The 20,903-nt window shown below is 36.0% G+C and overlaps 1 protein-coding gene across 1 annotated transcript in view; it reads right to left on the minus strand.

The window, feature by feature from the left end:
• The window catches only part of SPATA16 (spermatogenesis associated 16), a 248,859-nt gene that overhangs the window by 198,253 nt on the left and 29,703 nt on the right, over positions 1 to 20,903 (minus strand). The window lies entirely within an intron of this gene.

Here is a 20,903-nt window from a genome sequence, read left to right on the forward strand (position 1 = left end):
CATTTCTCTTTTTACCTTAGCTCCTAGTAAGCACAGAATCCCACTTTGTGCTCATTTGGAGTGCCAAGGAGCACAGAATAGTCTTTCTGATTTACTGTATTTTCTTCTTTCCTGTCCTACTCTCTCTGCCCCTTCTCTAGTCAATTCCTTTTTTTCTTGTGTTCCTTTAACTCTTATCTTACTTATGCTTATTTTGTGTAGTCAGACACCACAAGTACTTTCTGAAAAAAATTAAAGTTCTACCTGGCTCAATCACTGATGAATCGAAGCCCACATATGCAAGTTTCACAATTGCTAGGCTTGTCTTACACTCTTTCCTCTACACTTTGTCTGATTTTCTCACTGTAAGAACAACATCCAAAGGTCATCTTCCCACTATGTAGTTTGCCTGGTAACTATTTAAATAAACGAATCATAAATGTTTAAAGCCAAATCCTCTTTTGGGGCGTTATACTGTTTATATAATGCTTTAAATAGAAAAGTAATTTTGAGCTCAATGTGAATTTCAAAGCATATAGTTGTGAACATTCAGTAAATGACCACAAAGGACAGACATATATTTCCCAGCAGGTGTATGTTAAAATGTACAGGAAGAGATTTCCCTATGAAATGATACCAGAAAAGTTAGAATCAGGTCAGGTCTAGTCAAAAGGTATTTTAAAGGGATTTAGATTAATTTATATCTTTATCTCCAGGTATTCATGAAGAATACAAATATGAGGCATGTAAGCACTTCTATTAGATTATGGATTAATGCAAATTATATGAGGCCTTATGAGAGGGTTTTTTTTTTCTTTTACTATCAAACACTAGATTCTGTGGCTTGAGAGTTGGGAGGGGAAATGGGCATGGAAGAAACTTCTTCCAAAAGAGTGTGATGGGCAGACCACAGGGGTAAGTCCTGGGCCTTCCAACCAGCCTTTGGGCAGTTCCATTTTATTTTTTTAAATTTATTGAGCCTTTATTCAGCAGTTGGTTGTAGGCTCTGTTCAGATTAGTGTGTGCCCTTTTTATGACTGTTCAGTGATTTGGCTGTGTTGATTATAAAATATTTTGAAAATCATTTATTGTATTATGTAAGATTTTATTTGAAAAGAGCTCCATTGCTAAATAGGCAGTATTGTATAGTGGTTATAGTTACTATGTGTTTGGAACCAGATAGGCCTAAGTCCAAGCTCTAGCTCTGCTACTTACTGGTAGGGTGATTTGTTTTAGTTTCCTCATCTGCAAAATGGGGCCAATGATCATCCTATGTCTTTGAGTTGCAAGAACTGAAGAAGGTATAGTCAGCAATTGCTGGCATACACTAAACACTTAATGGAACTGACAAGGGCACAAAAATAAAAGCAAATAACAGTTAAAACCATACCTCTCCAAGTATTTGAATAAAAGCAATTTCTGGACAATAGTAGAAAATTATTAATTTTTGCTTAACTACTATCCCATTATTTTAGAAAATATGAACATGCACTTCATTTTAGAGGCAGTTACCTCACACCATAAGAAATGGGCACTCTCAGGTCAGGACTGGTATGCTAAAGGATGCTATTAATTTTTTATGTGAAAGTGAAGAAAAAGTTTATATTCTTCCTTACCTCTTAGAGATGAAGAATAAATAAAAATAATTTAAAATGACAGATCTATGTATCTGTCATCTATCTATAAATTTCAAAATTGTTTAAACAGTATTACTGGAGGCAATATGTTCTTAAAGTTCAGCACTGTTTTGATGTCGTGGAAGAAACATCCCTTCTATCAGTCATCTCCCCAGAGAGAATTCCAAGTTGGGTATGACATTTGACTGAGCCATTATTGACAGAATTTATATTTCATGGTCTAAAATAAATATGCAGTAGGAGAAATCACATTATTTTCCTATTTGAAATTAATGGTTTATACCAGAGACTAATTAAAATGTAATGTAATGTAATACTTTCAACAAAATTTAACAAGGAAACCTTCACCCAGAATTAATAGAACTGTGCAACCACATGCTACTCATAAAATGCATTATTAGATGAATATTACAGGTGAAATTTACCTTATCTAGCTATTAAGTTCTACCATATTTATTTTTCCTCTAAGGATTTTCTAGGAGGCATGACAACATTAGACTTGGTGCATTAGAAACAATATCAAGATCTAAAATGGAAAATCTCTAGTAAAAAACAATTCCTAAATTGCCAAAGTAGCCCTTGTAGATTTTATGATCTCCTATTATAAAAGAAATAATGCTTGTATATAAGAATCTTACTGCTAATAAAGAGCTTTCTGATTTTTATAGACTAAAAATATTTTTTTTTATAAATGTTATTACTTAACTACTATCCCATTTCTTCAAAATATGAACATGCACTTCATTTTGGAGACAGTTACCTCACACTGTAAGAAACAGGTGCTTGAGTCAGCACTGGTACTGCTAATGGTAATTGGGTTCTAAGGCAAGTTTGTAACCGAGCACAAATTAAAAGGGGAAGTCCTTTTCTCCTACTCTACAGAGAATTACCAGAATTATATACGGGAAAACTTATTTGTCCAAAAGGGACTTTCCAAACTTGTTTTGAACTTAAAATCACTGTATTCCTAAGACACACACAAACAACGCATTTGTAAATTGGCATGACATAATAGACATAGAAATGGAAACAACAGAAAAACAAATGCAAATGACTCTTAAACATAGGAAAAGATGCTTAACTCGTAAGAAGAGAAATGCAAATGTGTCATATACTCTGATTTTTTTAACATATTATTTTGGAAAAGATAAAAAATTTGGTAACACACTGGTTTGATGAGAATGAAGGAAAATAGGCCTTTTCATATATAACTGGCGAGGACATAATTTGGCAATATTTATTAAAATTTCAAATGTGCAAACTCTTGGACTCTAATTCAAGCAATGTATCCTACAGATATATCTGCATTAATGCAAAATGACATGTATACAATGTTATTTATCGCAGTACTATTCTAGGAGCAAAACACTGGAAACAACCCAAATGTTTATCAATAGGGAATATATATCTTTAATGGAATATTATGTGATCATAAAAAGGAGGAAATATGTTATATATTGATATCGAATGGACTCTAAGATCTATTTTTAAGTAAAAAAAATCAAATGTAGAAAGAATATTATATACAGCAGTCCCTCTTTGTTTATGGTTTTGAGGTTTCAGTTACTGTAGTCCAAAAACGCTACATGGAAAATTCCAGATATAAATAATTTGTAAGTATTAAATTGCATGCTGTTCTGAGTAGTGTAACGAAATCTCATGTGGTTCTGCCCCAACCCACGTGGGACATGAATCCCTTTGTCCACCATATCTACGCAGTAGACGCTACCTGCTCGTTAGTCAGTTAGTAGTGTTCTCGGTTTATCGGATCAATTGTCCAGGTATCACAGTGCTTGTGTTCAAGTAATCTTTATTTTACTTAATAATTACACCAAAGTGCAAGTGTAGTGATACTGGCAATTCAGATATACCAAAGAGAAGCTGCAAAGTGCTTCCTTTAAGTGAAAGGTAGAAGTTCTCTACTTAATAGGGAAAGAAAAAGAATCGTATGCTGAGGTTGCCAAGATCTATGATAAGAACAAATCTTCTATCTGTGAAATTGTGAAGAAGGAAAAATAAATTCCTGCTAGTTTTGCTGTCACACCTCAAACTGCAAAAGTTATGGCCACAGTACACGATAAGTGCTTAGTTAAAAAGGAAAATGCATTACATTTGTGGATGGAAGACATGGACAGAAAACGTGCTCCGATTGATAGCAACATGCTGTGCCAGAAAGCATTGAGCCTGTGAGAAGACTGTAGTAAGGGATTCCCTGAAACTAGTGACACTAAGCCTTTTACTGCAAGTAAGGAATAGTTACATAGATTCTGGAATATGTTTGTACTGAAAAACGTAAAAATTACTGAAGAAGCTGCCGCCACATTTCTGGCAGAATCGAAGGAGTTGATTAAGGAGAAAGGATACCATCCAAAGTGAGTCTTCAATTGTGATAAAACCTGGTCTTTTGGAAGAAGGTGCCCAATAGAGCCTACAGTCATAGAGGTGCAAAGGAGGCACCAAGGCATAAAACACAGAAGGACAGATTAACTCTGCTACTACGTGGCCATGCTGCAGGGCATATAATAAAGCCAGGCATAGTACACAGAGTGTAGAACCCACATGTTATCAAAAATAAAAACAAAAATTTTCTGTGTTCTGGCAGCATAATCAGAAAGTGTAGGTTACAGTCATCCTCTTTATGGAATAGTTCCACCAGTGCTTCATATCCCAGAAGTGAAGAAATACTTGGAAGAGGAAGGGTTGGGATTTAAAGTCCTGTTAGTAATAGACAATGCACTTGGCCATTCTGAATCTGTTTGCTACTGAAATGAAAATGTCAAGGTTGTATTTTTACCTCCAAACACAATCCCATTGTTTCACCCCTTTTACCAGGGCATCATTCCATTTGTCAAGACAAGGCCACATGCGCTCGCCTATTTGATCACATTCCATCAGCATTTGATGCAGATCCTAATCTGGACATAATGCAGTGCTGGAAATCATTCACTATTGCGGACACAATAACATTTATCAAATCTGCAATGGATGAATTAAAACCAGAAACTGTAAGTGTCTGCTGGAAGAACTTGTGAAGTCGTGCAGGCTTCCTGGGGATTGATGGAGAAGTTAGCGAAATCATTTATGCAGCAAGGCAAGGTGGTGGAGAAGGATTTGCCTACGGCTTGATGAAGACGTGGAAGAACATATTGAAGGTCATCAAGAAGTGTTAACGACTGAGAAATTGGAGGAATTTGTTGAGTCATCTACACAGGCAAAGGAAGATGAAGAAAATGAAGCAGATCCAGCAACATGGACAGTACTAAAATTTTTCATGGTGTTTCCAGTTACATAGACATTAAAGGACAAAATTGTGGAATGCTATCCTCCAATGGAATGCAGCATTAAAGTCACCCATATGATCACTGAAGGACTGCAACCTCTGCAGCAACACTTCGATGAGATAAAAAGAAAGAGAAAACAACTTTTGATTATAAGTTTCTTCTAAAAGTTTTCATCAAAATAATATTCTTTAATTATCCATGTTCCCCACCTGTTAACCCCATCTGCTCCTGACATCCAACCATCAACATCATCATGGCTCAGTGACCCAGGATCACCCAAAGCAGATGATTCTCCTTCTGACATATCATCAGAAGGTCAATAGTAGCCTGATGATGACACAGCACAATGCCTACGTTATTCACCTCACTTCATCTCATCATAGGCATTTTATCATCTCACATCATCACAAGAAGAAGGGTGAGTATGGTACAATGAGATTTTTTAAGAGAGAGAGAAAACATTCACTTAACTTTTATTACTGTATATTGTTATAATTGTTCTACTTTATTAGTTATTGCTGTTAATCTCTTATTGTGCCTAATTTATAAATTAAACTTTATCATAGGTATTCATGTATAGGAAAAAACATAATGTATACAGGGTAGTATCCACAGTTTCAGGCATCCACTGGGGGTCTTGTAACATATCCCCCACTGATAAGGGGTGATTACTATACTACTATATTATTTATATTTATTAACTTAGAAGATGAGCAATGGTTGCTCATTTGGAGGGAAATTTGGTGGCTGGGGGATGGGGCAGAAAGGAGTCTTTACTGCATACTCTTCTCTACCTCTTGAATTTTGAACTGTGTGAATATATTACCTATTCAAAAAAATAAATGAGTAATTTAAAATATATAAAACAAAAGCGGCGAGTGGCCCGCATACCTCCTCCCTGTGATCGCCATGCTGTGTGTGGGTGAGCTGATGATTTGCCCGAGAATCCCACCGTGCTTGTGACCATCATCAGGGTGCACTTATGTAGAGGTCAATAATCTACCATTGGCAACTACATCTCCTTCTAGCTTCAGCTAAGCCTTTTGGGATTCATTTTCCTTCTTTCATATTTCTCCTTTGACAGCCTAAATTAACAAGTGGCAGTGGTAGCAACTATGTGATTCCTTAAATGGATGCCCCACATCTTAGATGGTGTTCTCTGAATGCTTCCTCTTAGAAGAGCTGTGCCTAAATTGATCAGCCTACAAACACTTAGCAGTGTGGGGCCTGCTTTAGAATGCACCACCAGTGTTCATGCCACTGAAGATGAGAGAAATATACAATAACTCAATTTTAGAGTATTAATATCTGTGACGACCATTCTCTATGGGAGCCAGAAATGCTGAGCAGGCCCTTAGTGTCAGTGGTGGTTTCCTATACTCTAAGATGACATATGCTCCAGGTGTTAGAAAGTATAATATTTTACTTGCTTCTTTTGCTCAAGTGGATACTTGGTTGCTGTTGCCATATCCCACGTAAATGATAGGACATTCAGCTCATTTCTAATTTGAGGTTAGTTTCAGGGATGAGCTATTTTAAAGTAGTTTGTGTATTTTTTATGGTCCATTGCTGAATGAAGTTTTAAAGTTATAAAATAATTAAAAGAAAAACTAAAGAACTAACTGGTGTGAAACTATCAGCTTTCAACATTCACACCTTATGAAGGCATCAGAAAGTGTGAATATTGATTGTTTCATTAGTTTTCATTTTTTATCATTCTACTCAGTATTTAAAAATATTTATTTGTGTGTTTAAAACTTTACATGCAAACAAATAATTATCATCCTTACCTCAAAGCCAGTGTTCTAGGAAACATCCAAAATAGAGTATACTAAAAGCAAAGAGCACATAAACACCAAACACACACACGCATGTTAGTAAAGCCACTGAGAATTCTTGTTTATCAATATTTTAAAATAATTTTTTAAAATCTCAAAGTAAACAAGGGTGACTACTTTATTAAAAAGATGTGCTTACCACTCTATGTACTGGTATGTTTCCTCCTGAGTAGTTATAAACAATTATTCAGTAATATTTCAAATATCAAAAACAAGAGAAAAATTCAATAAATATAAATGAACATGTCAAAATATACAAACAACCTTGCTGACTAACTCTAAAGATGTATTATAAAAGCAATTTATCATCATAGTGGTTTATGTAATTCTAATAACCCTTACTGTTTTTCTATTAGTGCTGTATATACATAGGAAGAAGGGACACAGGAGAGGTACAAATAACAAGAAGAAAATTATCCTTACACTTGACTGGATGTGAAATTCCCTTTTCTTCTTTTCCTTTAGACTAGAGCTTGCTGAGCTTTCCAAGATGTTTTCAGCACAGGTGGATTACATACTGACCTCCACCATTAACCAGATGGAACTGGGGTGGAGATAATACTTGCTGCCCCAAGCATGTTTCACCCCCTTTTTGAATAAGATACCCTAAAACAGTGGTCCCCAGCCTTTTTGACCCCAGGGATCGGTTTCATGGAAGACAATTTTTCCATGGACTGGGGGAGGGGGAGTGGGATGTCGTGGGTGTGTGGGGGGTGCAGAGCTCAGGCGGTAATGTGTGGCCCCATTTCCTAACAGGCCACAGCCCGGGGGTTGGGGACCATAGCTCTAAAAGGCTCATTCCAATTGGGATCAAAATCTCTTCTCTCACTGCTGCTCATCCTCATGTACTGTTCTTTGTAAACAAATTGCCCCACACCTTTAATCAAAAGATTGAATATTCTCTACACTTTCTTCAGCTTAAGCTGGGTTCTCCAAGGAGCCCACAGCTCCTACTGTCTCTGTCACATGGAAGTCTTGTCTTTCCTGTCCCTTAGCACAATATTGCAGAACACCATGTCATCTAGGAATGCCACCCTTTCTAATGCTTTCATCTACCAGACTCCTGATCATTTTCCCACATTTACTAAGACTTGACACTTGGATTATGGTTCCTCTTTGCTCTTTGTCCCAACATCATCCTGAATGAGTTCAGATATCCAGCTGTGGATGAATCGTCTAATTTCTCGGCCTCTCATGTTTTCGACTGCTCAGCTACTCTCTAATTTACCAACCCAATCCCATGGAATTGCTTAACTGCTCAAATCTTGTACTCTAAACCCCAAAGTACTACTCCTTGGCCAAACCTCCTACCCTTTCAGCTCTTTTACTCTCAGATCCTCCGATGTCTTTCCTTCGATCTTCAGTCCCTGAACCACTATGCACTGTCTCGACCACATAGCTCTCTTCTGTCCTTTTCTACCCAGCCCAGACCCACTCTCCATCACTATAACCACTCTCTCATCATTAACCACAGTGGTTCTGCCCTCTCAATCTTCTCATCAAAACTTCAAATCTGAATCAACCAAAACTTCTGAATTTTCGGAGACCCACTGGGGAATATCATATAACCTTGCAGTTTGTTGTCACTGTGGATTGATGGTGCCCCTCCTTAGAGAAGTTCTGAATTCTCCCCCTTTCTCCTACCCGGAGCCTGTCTATTTGTCTCTGTAGTCTGACCAATCTTTGGTTTCGAGTCTCAAATTCCTCAACTGCTTTCAGTTCAGTTAAAACAAACCTAAACTAAGAATTCTCTCAACTTATACTCTACCCATAAAAACTCTTCTTATCTCAACGGAACAGAGTCCCATATGTGCAGATATTATCTTTCCACCTGTCTCCATACCCGCATCATTTTACGCTTCCTTGGAGATTTCACACCTTCAATCAACTTTGCATTTATTTTCATTCTCTCTCTCTCCACAGGCTCTTACAGTGTAATAATGTTCAGTGTTCATATTCCTAAAACGATGTAAAACCAGCCCATTGCTCTGCATTCTCCTTAAGCTACTCTCTCATCTCTCCTTTTCCCTTTGAGGCAAATTTATTGGACGCATTGTCTACTTCTCTTTCTAGTCTCATCCCTGCTTCTGGAAGTTGGCTTTGTTCAGAAAGCTGTGCCCTACAATCACAATTGCCCTTGATTACAACCAATAAAATCATCTTTTAGTTTCAGATGGTTGTTTATTCTTTTAACAGTGGTCATTGAGAATACATTATATGTTCTACTATATAATGAGTAGAAAGACTAATTTTGCCAACACATGAAATTTCAAAGTAAAAATTATGCTTGCTAGTTTTTAGTCTACACCTAAACACGTGGTTTACATAGTTAGTCAAACTTTTCAGGTTCAAACTATTTTATCCCTAGGTTTGTTAAACTAGAGTGTGTCCAGACCCATTCTTGAGAAAGAAGTCTTCCTGGCTGAGTTGGATTGATAACCACTAAAATTGTTTTCTCTTCTAGATATTGGCTTGGGCAAATAATTGATGACTAAGACCCCAAAGGAAATTACAACAACAACAAAAATAAATAAATGGGACTTGATTAAATTAAAAAGCTTCTGCACAGCAAAGGAAATAATCAACAGAGCAAATAGACAACCTACAGAATGGGAGAAAATATTCACAAACTGTACATCTGATAAAGGGCTAATATCCAGAATATACAAAACATTAAACAAATCAGCAAGGAAAAAACCAAACAACCCCATCAAAAAGTGGGCAAAAGACATGAACAGAAGCTTTTCAAAAGAAGAGACAAAAGGCCAACAAACATATGAAAAAATGCTCAATGTCACTAACCATCAGGGAAATGCACATTAAAACCATAATGAGATATCACCTTACCCCAGTTAGAATGGCTTTTATTAAAAAGTCCAAAAATGATAGATCCATCTGGCATGGATGCAGAGAGAAAGGAATGCTTATACACTGTTGTTGGGACTGCAAATTAGTACAACCTCTATGGAAAACAGTATGGAGATTTCTCAAAGAACTAAACATAGACAGACCTACAATTTGATCCAGCAATTCCATTGCTGGGTATCTACCCAAAGAAAAAGAAGTCATTTTATTAAAAAGACACTGCACTCAAATGCTTATTATAGCACAATTCACAATTGCAAAGATGTGGAATTAACCAAAGTAACCATCAATTCCTGAACGGATTAACAAAATGTGGTATATATATATACCATGGAGTACAACTCAGCCATACAAAGAAATGAATTAATGCCTTTTGCAGCAATTTGAATGGAAATGGAGACCATTATCCTAAATGAAGTATCTCAAGAATGGAAAAACAAACACCATATTTACTCTCTAATAGTTTGGAACTAATCAATGGGCACACATGGGCACAGAAAGAAGTAAAGATCGAAATCAAGAAGGGGAAAGGGGCAATGAGGGGAGAGATAGAAAATTATCTAATAGGTACAATGAACACTACGCAGGTGCTGAGCACACTTATAGCCTTGACTAAAGCATTATAAAAGGTATCTATGTAATGAAAACATTTGTATGCCCTTAATATTTTGAAATAAAAAAGAAATAAAATTGTTCTCTCCAAAGATCCTTAATAGACAAACAGGTTATTATTCACTGTTAATGTGACTTTCTAGAAACTTTGTAACTATTTTCCCAAAGCCTCCAGTCCATAAGGAGTAACCTCTTGCAGTTCCCTCTTAATTAATTTTGTCTCTCTTTTCTAATTGTTCAAATTCCTCCAAAATTATATTCTCATCTTTCTATTCTCTTTACAATTCAGATGGCATCAGGTACTGGCAACTCCTCAATGTCTATCTTTGGTTTTGAATTTTCCCCTGTGCTTCCTATATGTGTCTAGCCAACAAATGTGCTGTTCCAATTGGGCTTGCCACCAGCCTTCACATGCAACATATCCAAAATTGCATTCATCAACTTTACCTCTAGATATGCTCTTTTCCTGATTTGGTGGCACTTTGATTCTTACATAATGCTTCTTTGCTTCTCACCTGCCACTGAAGTCTTCCTCCCTCCCTCCCTTCCTCCCTGCCTCCTTCCCTTCCTTTCTTCCTCTCTTCTTCCTTCTCTTTCTATCTATATTTCTACTTATAGATAGATACAGATATACCTGGATACGTGACAAGAACAAAAGTAAAAATTATCGTCCAGTGTTCGATGAACTCTGATTTTTTTATTGTATTATATTCTTATTCCATTCCATTCCATTGTAAGATTTCAATTACACATAATTTTGGTCACAACCCATTGAACTAATTTCACAACCCAGTAATGGATCATAACCCAGAGATTAAATACTATCTTTTCTCTCTATATATATATTGGAATAATACAGCAAAAATAAAAATCAGACTTCACCATTTCCTACATTGATTCTTCTGGGAAGCCTCTTGTTGCCTACTGGACAACGTTCAATATCTCAACAAGGTATGCATGGCCCCTGGCAATGTGCCAGATTTTCCAACTTCTTTTCTCCCCATTCATTTTTCTCTGACTTACTAACCCAGCAGCAGCAAACTCCTTTCTATGTTACCCCGGTGTTCTGTGTTTTTTTTTTTCCCCATGGTTCTCTCATATATTCCTATTTTTGGCTGTTTTCCCCTAAAATCAACAGTTGGATTATGGCAAATAAAATGTCTACCATGTGCAGAGTATATTTCAAACATAACTGAAGAATGGATAAAGAGCTATAACTGTTGAAATCTTGTGCTTCCCTGTAGCTCTTGTAGCAACCAGTATAGTGTTGAAAATATAGTCACTACTCAATAAATATTTTTTTGTGTCCTTTTCTGATTTCCAATGAATCCTTTTTTAACATCATTACTTCTCTAAGAATTCATTTATTGCCTTTAACAGCAATCCCAATGTTCTCTTCCTGGTTTTTAAGACCCTCCAGAGTCTGGCTATAGCTTTCCACCTTAATTTCATAATCATGCCTTTCTCTGATCCGTCTGTCTCTTTGCTGTCCTTCTGTTTTATGCTTCTTTCCTCAAACTCTCCATCCTTCTAGTAATGTTTTTCTCACATATCATACTAATCTTCCACCCCTCTCCCACCCCACTTTTCCTTAGCTATTTATGTTTTGAGGTTCCATTCAAAATCCCATTACCTTTTCCACGAGTCCTTGATATATTTTTTCTATTTATCCTTAATAGGGATAGTAAGAGTGTCCAACCCCCTGGGTTGTTGTGAGAATTAAATGAGTTAATATAGATAAAGTGTCTGCCACAGAGTTTGTGCTCATAAATGCATATCCTAGACTCTACTGATTTTTCCCATCCTAAACCTTTGCTCTATACAGTCATTGTACATCACTGAACACTTGATGGATTTCTAATTGCCTTACAATTATAACACTTCTGTCTAAAGCCTGACTCTAAATTCCTGGAGGACCAAAACCCTGCCATATATTGTCTTCTCACCCCAGTGTCATCCAGCAAGTTGACAAAAAGTAGTTACTTGTAGTGAGAAAGCAGTCATTTAATAATTTGTGGTTGATTTCTTGGTATAACTTGCCCCACAAAATCACTGATCAATTATTTGTAAATAAGTAGCTTAATCATAATCATCATCATCCTCACCAATCAAAACAAGTACTCCAGAAGTTATTTATTTCTGGATATAAAAATATTTTGGTAGTGGCATTTAAGTACGTATAAATCTAATGTTCTAAGTATTCATAACCATTTCTACCAAATAAGGAAACCACACTGAGATAATACAATGAAAATCCGTCTGTTTCTCTTTTTATTACTCCCTGCTTAACTACATCCTATTCACTCATGGGAACAGAATCATCTCCCAGGTGGAAATGAAGTCTTCTCCATTTTAACAAAAGTCAAATGAGGCAAACAGAAGAGTTAAATAAGTGAGTAGGAGTTGAAATCAAATTTTTCCTTTAATGTTTTTTAGATAATTTGAATCAAAAAGGTAACCATAACCTCACTCTGCATTCCATTTCTGTGAACAAATTACAGTGGATCTCATCTGCTCAGTACCTTCAGAGTCATTTGAATATCAAGCTGTATTATATATGAAGATTGGAATGGGGTGGAGGATAAAGGAAAGGGAGAGGAAATTGCTGTTTTTAACATTTTTGGCTTTGGTAGACCTGTAATAAACTTAGAAAGTTGGATAGTGGAAGAAATGTTTGGCAACATTATCCAATATATAAGTCAGAATCATCATATTTGTGTGTGTGAAACCCAAAACAGAACCATGAAATTGATTACAATTTAGGGTTGTGTAAGACTTCATGACTGAATCGGCAGGGTTTCGATTTACAACAATCACAGAGTTAACGATGTTTAAAAATTTCATTAACATTTACTATTATTTGAATCAAACACATACTGACCACCTGTAAACTATGGAAATGATCCTGCTAATGAAAAAGATCTTCCTCAGCTTCCTATGGATTAATTGTTCCTTTTTTGTGAGGTCTTCACTCATGGGATGAATTTAATATTTCAGAGACACGTACTAACTAAGTACTGGGCAGAGTTCAGTATGGATCTTTTTTTATTATTATTATTAATAATAGAAAAATATTCATTAAGTTAATTTGCTTTTTAAATGAATGTGAGAAGACTATTTTCAGTGTAAATTTCCAAAGATAAATTTTCATGACAATGGCATTTACATTTTTCTATAATCCTTTTAATAGCTTTTGAATGTTTATATATGACTTCTCTTAACTTCCTTTAAAAAGCTACATATGGGTTAATACTTATTTTAGGCGATTTTAAAGAAGGAAGCGAGGAGCATTTTCTATGCTAGTAGTTCTCAACCTTTAACCACTCAATAATTGACCTGGAAACTTACAAATATCAATGCGCCAGCCGTGATCATTGTCTAGACCCCAGGTAATTGTATCAGACTCTCTGAGGGTGGGTTTGGGTATCCATGTGTATTTAATAGCTCCCCTGGTGATTGGAATTATACAGTCACATGCTGCATAACAACATTTTGATCGACGACCGAACATATATATGATAATGATTCCACAAGATTATAATGGAGCTGCCTTATACAAGTTTTACCATTTTTTATATTTTATGCTATATTTTGACTGTATCTTCTCTGTGTTTAGATATGTTTAGATACACAAATACTTACCATTGTGTTACAATTGCCTACAGTATTCAGTACAGTAACATGCTGTACAGGTTTGGAGCCTGGAAGCAATAGATCATACCAGATAGCCTAGAAGTGTAGTAGGTTTTACTGTCTAGGTTTCTGTAAGTACCCGCTATGATGTTTGCACTACAACAAAATCACCTAACAATATATTTATCAGAACTGTATCCCTGTCGTTAAGCCACACAGGACTGTATTGAAAACCTATGAGGTTCATGACTTTTTTAATATGGAATATGATTCTTCTTTCATTTGTAAAGTGATACAAATTACGGTATAGTCTTATTTATTGAACATTCTCCTACTTATTCCCTACTTGCACACTCTATCACCATCTTAGTAATGGGGAAACTCAATTCTCCCTGAGATAGCCAATGCCTACCTCGCAACCCTCACTTGGTCACTTTGTCCACTCTTCTTGTTCTTTTGATTTTCCCCACATCCCTCCCTACAAGCTCATCCACATTACGGGTGCTGCAGACCAATAGGAATTGCTGCTCCTTTCCCTGCTGTGTCAATGGCTGCTTCTGTGGCGGAGTTGGGGGAGAGGGGCTTAGCATGAGTCAAACGAGTCAGAGGGTGGGTGTGTAGCAGAGCCAGGACCACCTGGATACAAAGCTTCAACAGTAACAGGGCCCATCAAATTGAGGAATTGCCTCAGATATCCCTCCTATTTCCTATTTCTTTTAAATAATATTCAGCCTGAAAAATATTTTGTCCCTTTAACCAATAGTCAACTCTTCTCTGTGTATCTTAAATCTTTTTTTTTTTTTTTATTTCACTTGGGTTGAGATAAATGACTACTGGAGGTAGTTAAATTACACTAAAATTTGTAGGAAGACTTTCTAAATGTCCATTTAAAGGTCATATTTGTTTAAAAAAATCTTTTAAAATATAAACAATAACACACTAAGCTAAAAATAAAAAACAAATAACCAAAAATTACAAATGAATTCTTAGAACTCAGGCATTAGGACACTATTCCTTGTCTCTGAACTGGCTCCCTGAGAGCAGGGATTATGTTTTATTTATATTTGTATTGCCAGCATTTAGCATTGTCAGGCTGAAATAGCTGGCAAATGCTAGTGGTATTTTTTTCTTACAATGGCAAATTCTAATGTTCTAGAGATTTGTCTTATTTAATCAGTGTTCAATCATAGGAATATATCTCATTTTATAATTTTATTTTTATAGTTAAGGGAGGTATTCATTTTGTATTTTCCCACCATGTAAACTTGGTAGCATTTTTTCAAATATCTTTGATCATTAAATATTTATTAGTTATGATGTCTCTGGATGGAACAAAGATGGTAACAATCAAGTTAAAACTGAAATGTCTAATCCTGAACGTATGGAATTCCAACAGTCAGTTTTTACCCCAAAGCTAAGAAAAAATGTACTACCTCTAGCATAACAATTCATGCATTTAAATGAAGGCTTATATTTTTGTCAGTAGCAGTTAATAGTTCAAAATAATATTTGATTTAGATCGTTGCTTCTCAAAGGGAAATAAAGTAGAGAATAATGCATTACTTTGGCCCTTGATTTGAATTTTAAACATCATTAAAAGAAGACTATAAATTTTTAATGTTAATCAAAGGGGAAAAGGGCTAAGGATTAAAAAAATTATTGATAAACACAGAGTTGGGCAAACTCCTTTGGAGTGTTAAAATTTTAAATTAAATACAAACTGAAGAGGGAAATGAGATATTTGAAAAGTACAATGACAACTTATACATGAATATAGATTTCACGTTTTTCAATAAGCAATTCTTGATATCCTATGTGAAAGCACTGTATTATCATTCCTACTTAACGGTGTAAAGGGTTAGGGAGTTGCTCAAAGTCACATGGCAATTAGGTATCAGAAACAGCATCAAACATAGATAATCTGATTTCAAATTCAATGCTCTGTCCATCATAGCTGTGGACCCGTGTGGCCACCTAGGACTATGCGAGCTGGATATATGACAGTGCTTACTGCTAACTTGCTAGAGGGACTAGCTAGTGGCAGGCATTTGAGAACCTACTAGTGGTTTGGCATAAATCTTTGCTACTCAGAGTGGTCCCTGGACCAGCAGCATGTACATGACTTGGGATTTGAAACGTGGCATCTGGTGCCCCACCACAGACTTAATACGTCAGAATCTGCATTTTAAACAAGATTCCTATGCAATCTTTATGTATCTTAAAATATGAAAAGTAGTAATGTAAAGTCTAGATGTGAAATCAGGGTTTCTGAGTTCAGTCTCAGCCCTGCCACAAACTAGCTATGGCACTTAAGTAAGTCATTTAACTTTTTAGAGCATGAGTTTCTTTATCTGTAAAATGGGGATGATAATATCTGTCTTAGAGGATTACTGCAATGATTACATGAATAAAAATGTCTGGAGCCCAGCAGGAGTTTAAGAAATGCACACTGAATTCATACACAAGTGGCCAGATGTGTAATAAGATAGTTCAGGCTCTTAGAGAATTTGGTGAACTCCCAAATTCCATATTATGTTGCATCAAAGAAATACCTGTGTTGGAATCCATTTAAATTAAGCTTTCTGGGATATCCACATTTTTATGCCCTAGAGATTTGCTACAGAATTATTCTCAGCAGAGCAATTATAGGTGAGGCTGCCCTATAATGAGATATCTTTTCTGCTTCATTAAATAAACCCCCTTGAATGGGCTCCGAAATGGACCTGCCTCACATGAAATTCCATTATCTTGAAAGTAATCTCATAAGAAAGCCCTGCTGTGGGTTCAATTGTGCTGGATGCCTAATGCTTACCATCAAGGGAATGTGTTCTAGAGCAGTGATTCCCAAAAGCTGGTTTTCATAACAATGCTTTACTGACCCGAGGGGAAATAAAAAATAAAAACAACTTAGCTTTTCATAAAATAAAAAGTCCCTATTTTTAAAATTTCCTTCATTCTTAGAGTATGACCTTTCTATTTTCTTTCTACCTTTCTGGTGTCAAACTGCTCCATATTTAATAAATCAATGGTGGTAATAGACGGTAATTTTTATAATGTTCTGGCACAATACAAACGCAGTGTCAATCCATTCCCCTCACTTATATATATAAAAAATTATGGGTCCTTGAAATCCAAACATTCTGAACTATTGTTATAGAAACACCTGCTTAAAAGGAAATCCTTCCCTATGAAATTGGTGTTGGGCACAGAACATTTTAAATTATAAAATGTAGGGACCATGCTACAAAGTGGTAAGTGGAGGGCAAACCCATTCTGTGTAGGCATATCACAGAATACAGAGCTTCTCAAACTGCGGTGTGCACAAAAGCGCCATCTGGGATCTGTTAAAATGCAGATTCTGATTCTGCAGGTGTGGCAGGGTCTGGAATTCTGTATTTCCAATCAGCTGGAAAGCAAAGCAAAGACATCGGGGTTAAGCTGGTGAGCTCTGACTGCCTGAGTTCAGATCCTGGCTCCACCACTTCCAGCTGTTGAACTTTGAGCAAATTACTTAACCTGTTTATCCCTCAGTTTTCTCATTAGTAACCAAATAATAATAGTCCTGTCTTATGGGCTTGCTGTGAGAATAAAATGGAATAATGAATGTAAATATTCCCAGAATGTAAAATATAGTATCTGACACATAGGAAGAGCTCCATAAATGTGAGTTATTACTTTAACTTCACAGATCAGTGAGTGGAGCGTCAAGATATTAAAAAAGGATTAGCACCCGAAGGAGTTCCTACGTGATGAAATCAGAAGAGTTCAGGTTGGTAAGGGATAAGCCTTGTGCTGTCTTCTTTGACTGGTTCAGTGGGATTGTTTGAAGCTGTGAATCTTGAAAGTTGTGTATAGATTTGTTCTAATTCAAAAGGTGGAAGCCTCATAATTACTAAGATCCTAGGATCAAGGTTGAAATGGTGGTATTGTTTACGTTGCGTGCCACAAACTTACGAGAATATTTGACAATATCTTTGAGTGTTTTTCCTAAAAATGGCAAGAAACATCTGATTACTACACATCCCTCAATCTTTACATTTTCCTAATTTATTAATTAATCTTTTCCTACTTTTTATTGACAGCCAAGCAATTTATTAAATAGTAAATAGTATGTATTGCTTAATATGCAAATACAACTACATGAGGCCAGTCTTATATTTTTTCCTTTTAGAAACCCTACTGTTTTTATAGTGGGTGAATTTGAACAGGCTATCTTTTAAAATTACAGGGAATAGCATCAAGGCATGAAAAAATGCTTTGGTATGAATCCATGTTTTTATATTCAGCTTTTACCTTTTGCCTTATTGGTTTGGCTTCTGATATGAACACAAACACAAGAGCAAATGATGATTGATTTTAATGAATCTTGAGAAAGATTGATGAGTTGGTCATAGAGCTAAGGATTAATCTTACCTAAATAACTGGTTCAACTTTATTTAGTAAAAAAAAAAGCATACACAAAGTTATTTCATTGGGCACATTTAAATAAATGTCTGCTATGTCATGAAATCCTAAAAGAGTAAATTAGACTGTTTTTTGAAAGTTAAACTGTTGTCCTCTGAATCACTGCATACCATTGTGTCTTAATTATTATAAAATATTATATTATAAATTTATTCATCTAGTTAATGACTATGTAATGAAAACAAAAGGAGTTAATATTTTATCAAGAGCACAAGGAAACCAATACATAAACAGAATATCCCTAATGGGTTTATAAGGTACATTGCAATTATTGTGTCAATCAATAGATATTTTCAAATCTCCAGGGCCTTTGTCTAGTTCTTTTCTGTTCCTTTTTTGTGTTCTTACCTTTAACCACAACCCCTCCTCTGTACGCTTCTACAGCTGACTTCATACCAGCCATTTGGCAAGCATGTTATATGCCTCACAATACCTCCCAAATAATAAGCATCCTGTGGGAGAAATGCTAGTATCCTTCACTATCTACTTTCACCTTCTCCCTCAGTAAGAGAACCTATGAACGGCCATCTGGAATAAAAACCATATTTCTCAGGTTCCCTCGCCAGGTATGTGTGGCCACACGACTAAATTCTGGTCAATGGGGAAAAAAGGGAAGTTGTGGGTTCAACAAGTGTGCTTATAGGGACACAGTATGCCTCTCTCCTTCGTCTTTTTCCCTTTTGGCTGGCCAGAATGTGTATGTGAGGACAGCAGCAGGAGCAGTCATTTTGGATCATGAAGTCAAAGCCATTTTTTAAGGAACAAAATGTACTCTGGCACCCTGATTATCGTACTGTACCAGCTCTTGACTACCAACATTTATGTGAGAGAGAAATAAACTTTCTCCCTTCAGACACCGTTATTTCAGGTTTCCTGTCATTTGCAGCCAAACCTAACCCTAACTAACACACCCTCACATGCTTGCCTTCCTATCTACCTTTCAAGTGTGATCGTTATGCCTGGTTTCTGTCATTCATTCTATGTTACTCAAATCCTTACTAGGAGCTAAGGAAAAGGGAGAGGTGTACTAAATAATATCTGAGCACACTCAGTATTAAAGGAGTTAAATTTAGGAAAACAAGGGTGAAAGAGGCTACAAATATTTTCTATTCCCAGTAGTTTTGGTTTATTAAGAGACATTTTAGGTAAGATTTCAGAGTTAACTCCCAAGATAATTAGACAAAAGCTAGGCCAGATGTCTAAGCTAAGTTTTGGCCTCAAAATAATTACCTTTGTTAATTACTAGTAATTAGTGTCAGCATCCAAAACTTTCCTAAAAATCCTGGGAGAGGGAGAGAGAGAGAGAGAATCGTGAGGGAAGGAGAAGAGGAGAGGAGAGGAGGGGAGAGGAGAGAAGGAGAGAGAGAGAGAAAGAAAACACAAGCACTTTCCAGTATAATTATATCTTGGGGTTAATAAAACCTGCTTCAAATTTGAACACGAGATTTTATGAAAAACTGGCTATTTTCTTTCAGTTAATGCAGATATCTTTTGCTTCCATCTAGACCTAATTTGAAGCTTTTAGAGCATCTTTTATTTTATGCTTTTCTTTTTTCATTGCCAAAATGATTATTTGTCTTTATCTATAAAATTATACCTTTAACCCTCCCCCAACTGGGAAGAAAAATTTCAGTTCAAAATGGCCCTGGCAGAACTGCTTCCAGTTCTTCATGGAGTCTTTCATTAGCATCCTTTTCTTACAGAGGCTGCTGGGCTTTAGCTCAAAGGACATCAGAGGATTCTCTTGGTGGTTTATGGATAATGTAGATTTTTCAGCACTAATTACATAGTACAGAAATTTACATAGCGCATCCTTCTTTGTGTGGATGACCCTTTATGAGAACAGAAATATATATAGATGAATCTATTTGTGTGCTATCTAATCACTTCATATCTACCCAGGCCTCCTTTTTTGTACTTAGTTTCCTTTTAAATATCTAGGGGCATCATTTTCTGGTATTGACCATTAATAATTCATTGTATATGTAGTCATTTTAACAGGCTGGCAAGTGACAGTGGAAATAATACTTTACTCTTTAAATCTCAACCATGACATCTCACATTTGACTCCTGCCCATCCCCGTCCCCCCATGGTGAATCAATTACTCCTTTACGGCGTCTCTATTTAAACGTTTATGGGTTTGTCTCCCTCACCAGATGGTTAGAGGGAAGGAATCATGTCTTCACTGACTTTTCTTTTTTATATCTCCAATGCCAAGCAGGTATACATAGTAGGCACTGAAATGTTTTTTTTTAAATGTTTTTTGTAATTAATGAAATATGCGGTCACTAATACCAGGCCAATGGGACTCCCAGTTACATACTTTGGTCATTCTATAGGTTCGGTGAGTCATGTGATAGACCAATTTTTCCCACTATCTAATTTGTGTTTTAGTGGTGATTCTCAAGTTTATTTTAGTCCATGGGATATATTTTATGCCAAGATATTGACAAACTTACCTGCTTACAAATAGAAAAATAATTATTTATAAAGCACACTAGAGTAGGAAGGAAAATAAAGTTTGATGGTAAAGTAAAATGGTGTTATTTTGTTTTTAATAAGTATCATGTATAAATTATCAGCCCATGCTTAA

The sequence above is a fragment of the Propithecus coquereli genome, unplaced genomic scaffold (genome assembly GCF_000956105.1).
Source record: "Propithecus coquereli isolate 6110/MARCELLA unplaced genomic scaffold, Pcoq_1.0 Scaffold15, whole genome shotgun sequence".
NCBI classification, from domain to species: Eukaryota; Metazoa; Chordata; class Mammalia; order Primates; family Indriidae; genus Propithecus; species Propithecus coquereli.